Below are 5,394 nucleotides of genomic sequence, written 5' to 3'. Positions count from 1 at the left end.
GAAATAATGTTTTACTCAATAAATTTTAACTTGATTCATTTTCTCTTTAGATAATTTTCTTAGAGAATAAAGGGGCCAACCTAAAGAGCTGCATTAGGCATCATTAATTAAATTCTAAATACATAAACAGTATCTCCCTTTATTTGCCATTGCTTGTAAGGAATAAAATATAATTTTAGAAACAATTTTCTGATTACGAACATAAGATGGTGATAGGACCCCTGCCTTCTACTCTATGAAATTAAACTGGATTGAACACATCATTCAGTTAACATTTGCTTAGTACACATTATGTTCTAGAATCATGTTAAATCTGCCATTGGGCTTGGAGAATAATAGAGCTAGGGCACGGTATGGAGACAAAAAAGGGGTGTGGAGGCCAGACCTTACCCAACCCCAAAATATAAGAAAATCTTATCTATCAGGGTCTGGGACTCAGAAGCCTAGTCCAAGTTTCCGGTAGAGATAGGAGAATAGGATTATGGTGAGGATTCAGCTAGGAAGTGGAAGATGTAGACTATTTGTAGATGCAGTATTGTTCAGGTTGGACTTGGTGATCTTGAAGGTCTCTTCCCACTGTAATTATCAGCCCTATAACAGATAATAGCAGTGTCATTGGCTCTATTAGTCAAACCATCAGAGAGCATGCCTAGAATGAGACAGTGGTCAGGAAAGGATATTTTGGTTGGAAAAATTTCAGGGGTAGTGAATGGAACCCAAGGAGAGCTGATTGATATTTCCTTTCCAGTGGTAGTATTGGTTTGATTACGGTTTGCTGTGCCCTTTTCACATCTTGCTTCCAAACTAGTAATAAACTCTACCCTACCATGGTCTTGGTTTTGTCAGTGGATTGCCCAGTTGTACCACTCACCATCTTCATGATTTCTCAGGCCCAAACACCCTTCCCTCTCGACCACTGTTCCATATTTATCTCCCCATTTAGAATATTGACTCCTGCTTAGCAAGAATATCTTGTTTTTGTATATATCCCCAGCAGTTAGTACAAAACTTATCATACATAGTAACCTCTTAATAAATGTCATTCATTCATTCTCTACCTGGAGGTAAACTGAGTTTCTAACTCAGTCTGAGGTTGGAGTCAACTGAAAGAAATGAATATTTTGCTATTAACAGCCAATAATCAGGATTAAGGCTGTCTCTATTTCCTCATTCAGGAACCAGGTCTTGTGAAGGACTTGGCTGATAGAAGAGGTTGCCCTAGTCCTCAGGGAATGGGCTCCTCAAACTTGGGCAGGACCTCACCCAACTAGGAGACCTTTACTTTTTAGAATGTAAACAGATTCTAATCTAGGTAAATTCTTGCCCTTTGAAAATAAACCCATGTCCTTGCACCCTTCCATTGCAGTGTAGGACTACCCAGCTTATGAAGAAGAAAATCAGCCAAAGTGTTCTGGGTGGAGTTGGATTCCTCTGTCCAGATTGCTGGAGGGGGCTGAGTCTCATGATCATGCCAGGTTCTCAGCTGAAGGAGCTTGGAGACATCAAATCCCACTCTTCATTAAAGGGTTGATCTTTATCTGTCAGGGGGTCCCCCATTTCTAAAAGTGTATTAAGACTTTAAGTTTCTCCATGGTTTTTGTCTGTTTACCCAGAAAAACCACTGACCATCAATTTATTATTAGCTAGCCTAATTAATTATTAATTACCCAGAAAATACTTCTCAGGTTTTTCAATTGTCACACAACTAACTTGGAATCCCTTGCTGCCACAGACTGATGACTTTCTTGTCAGTGGATGGGAATTGCACCCTCCCCTCCCCACCCCAAAAATCATCATATACTGAAAGTTCTCAGTTGTAATTGGGGAACCAGGTACTCCAAAGGAAGCAAAACCAACTAGAGTGTAATAATAGCTCTCATAAACCCTCCATGGCGAAAATCTTCAAGGCCTACTATCCTGTGTGATATTAAATCAATGAATGCCACACTATTGGAGAAGAAAGAGGCTGATTTTCAAAGATGTATTAGCTAGGTTTTACAAAATACTAAGTAACCGGTACTGGTAACAAAGTCAGGACTGAAACCCAGGCTTTCTGACTCCCAGTTTAAGTGCTCTTTCCAGGACACCATGTTGCCACTGTAGATTTACATCTGTGGGAGTATCGTCCCCATTTCCTATAATCTTGCTTTCACTGAGAACAATTTCTCCCTCTCCATCCCCTTTCCAAACTCTAGCCATAATGGATGCCATTCTACTAAATGTGCCAACCAAAATTCTCCTCCCTAGCCATCATGGCTTTATCTGTGTGTCTCCTCGTCTAGCAGAAGCTCCTTAAGATAGGGGCTATCTTTATTTCTGCATTTGTATCCTTAGTGCCTAATACTGTGCTTAGTTCTTAGGAAATGTTTTTCAACCCATACCCATAAGTGCCTTATTGCCCTATATACATAGCTGTAATGGTTAATGTTTAACAGCCAGTTCTCTGAATATGTATACACAACACATTATTTAAGCTTAATCTACATTTTTAATATTTTCTTCATCAATTGACAATTGGCAATACAATAAATTCAGCCCTGATTAATAGGTTTGTTGATTTCTGAGAAGTTATGGGGCATTCTAAAGTCTGTTGGAGCTGGCTTCAGCACACCTCTGCCTATATGCTATACCAATTGTACCTGTAATGTTATATATAGTGACCCTAAGGTGTAGTGGCAAGCTCTTTCTAGTGAGCTGCCCAGTTAACGGGGAGGATAATACAAGTAGAAAATGCAGCAGCTCTTGGAATCATGACTTGGGTTCAATTCCCCACTCTGAGGATTATTTTCTACATCACTTTAGGTAAGTCAGTAACTCATATGGGCTTCAGTTTCCTTGATTGTAAGATGAGTGAATTAAAAGTTAAGCTAGATGACTTCTAACATCACATCCATTTCTAAACCTATGATCCTGATTTCCACCTCAAGGAGATTTGACTAGATAGGTACCCTCTAGCTCTAAGTCACTGATCCCATGATCTCACTGGTTAGTGTGCTATTCAAAAAACATTTACTGGGGCAGCTAGGTGGCACAGTGGATAAAGCACCAGCCCTGGATTCAGGAGTACCTGAGTTCAAATCCAGCCTCAGACACTTGACACTTATTAGCTCTGTGACTCTGGGCAAGTCACTTAACCCCCGTTGCCCCACCAAAAGAAAAAAAAAAATTTTAAAAAACCATTTACTGAGTGAGCATCTACAAGGTGCTAGGTATAGGGATATAATTGTAAAAAGGGAGGGGAGGGACACCCCTATCCATGAAGTGTTTACATTCTATTGGGGGAAAATACATAATTAAATGCAAATATGAAATGATTTCCTCAGGAGAGGGCAAGGAGGTAATCAGGATAGACTTCCTAGGAAGTGGTGCTTTGAAGGGATGAGCTTTTTTTTGGTGAGGCAACTGGAGTTAAGTGACTTGCCCAGGGTCACACAGCTAGTTAAGTGTCAAGTGTTTGAGGCAACATTTGAACTCAGGTCCTCCTGACTCCAGGAATGGTGCTCATCAACTGTGCCACCTAGCTGCCCCCAAGGGATGAACTTTGAAGAGATTCTATTCTAATAATAACAAGCATTTATAAATTGCTTTGATGTTTGCCAAGCATTTTACATACATTACCTCCCAAGATTCCTGGTTTTTAAAAATAAGTAAACAGAGATTGAGAAAGTTTAAAGTGACTTACCCAGGGTCACAGAGCTACTAATAAATGAGACAGGATTTGAACTGACTTCCTGACAAGTCCAGCATTCTGTCCACTATGTCACTGGAGAGTCCTCATTCCCATCATGAGTGAATGTAGAAGAAAGAGTCTTAGTGTGGCAGGAGGGGAGCATGACTGGGTTTGGATCAGGAGTTGAAAGCTCAGATTTGCTACTTACTGCCTTTGGGGTCCAGGTCTAGGTCCTTCCCTTTCTGAGCCTCTTTCTGTAAAACAGGGAGTTCCACCAAGCTCTAGAATCCTATGATCCACTTAGTGGGCCTTTTATCAGTTTACTTCTACAGTTTCAAGAACTGATTGGTCAAATGTACTGTTATTTAGATCTCTCTTTTCTATGGTATAGTATAGTGCATGATCTGAACTCTCCCTGCTTTGGCTTTCACTCCCTGGTTGGGTCTCCTCTGTCTCAGAGTAGCCCTGAGGGGTTGGAGCTCTTGATCCAGTTCTAGAGTTCCCAAGCCCCTATCAGTCTGCTTCCCTCCATGATGGCCAGTTGATGAATCAAGCAGCCAGGCTCTATTGATTGAGGTGGTGGGATTTGATGACTCAGAGTGAGTGTAAATAGCAATTGTTCCTGTTTTAGCCAGAAACCCTGAGGGCCTTCCCCTCACAGATTGATTTAAAAAAAAATTAGGTAAAAGAGACCTTTCTTTGCCTCCTTTTCACCTACCCTTAATCACTGAATGGGCGTTACCTCAGACAAACAGATCTGGGAAAGACCTTAGCTTAAAAAGGCCAAGGTCTCCCAGCATCCTGAGCCATCTCCAGTCCTACTGGTTTATATCTTATCACTGGAAACAGATGGCTTTGGAGGAAAAAAGGGAGGATGGTGATTTTGCACAGTCCTGCCTCACTTAAATTCAATTCCCTTGCAAATCATGACACCATCTTCCTGACATCATGGTCATATTCAAGAATGAAGGACAAACAACCACCACCACCACTATACCATAGCTACAATCTGGAGTTCTAGACAGTGCATCCCAGGAACGGGAGGACAACCCGTTTAAAAGGCATAGCAGGGGGGCAGCTAGATGGCTTAGTGGATAAAGCACCGGTACTGGATTCAGGAGGACCTGAATTCAAATCTGGCCTCAGACACCTGACACTTACTAGCTGTGTGAGCCTGGGCAAGTCACTTAACCCTCATTGCCCCGAAAAATGAATGAATGAATGAATGAATGAATGAATGTAAGAAAGAAATCTACAGTATCCAGATATAGAGTATGAGATGACCAACAAGCAGGCCAATTCGGCTGAAATTTAGGAAGGTGCAGAGGCGGATGACACAGCTGGAAAGGTAGGCTGGAGCCACACTGTGAAGGGCTTTTAAAACGAAACAGCATTGAAGTTCAGTACACATTTGATCAAATACATTAGGTTGAACTCCTGTAACTATCAGGTTCTAGTGTATTCGAGGGTGCGACCCCAGGGGACAGGTGTTCATTACAAAGAACTTGAACTCTTTTCTCCCTCTTTCTGACTCCGCCCCCTCCATCCTCCACCTCCTCCCTCCCCGCTCTTCTCCTCCCCCCCCAACTCCCCGCCCTTTCCTCCCCCCTTTCTTTTCCGCTTCACCGCCTCCAGCTGTCGGAACCCGCCCCTTCTCCCTGATTGGCTGCTCTCGTTGACGCTTAGGCACCGCATTGGCCGGAGGGGCGGGGGCTCCCGCTCCG

The sequence above is a fragment of the Dromiciops gliroides genome, chromosome 2 (assembly GCF_019393635.1).
Source record: "Dromiciops gliroides isolate mDroGli1 chromosome 2, mDroGli1.pri, whole genome shotgun sequence".
NCBI lineage: Eukaryota > Metazoa > Chordata > Mammalia > Microbiotheria > Microbiotheriidae > Dromiciops > Dromiciops gliroides.
This window is presented reverse-complemented; position numbering follows the sequence as displayed.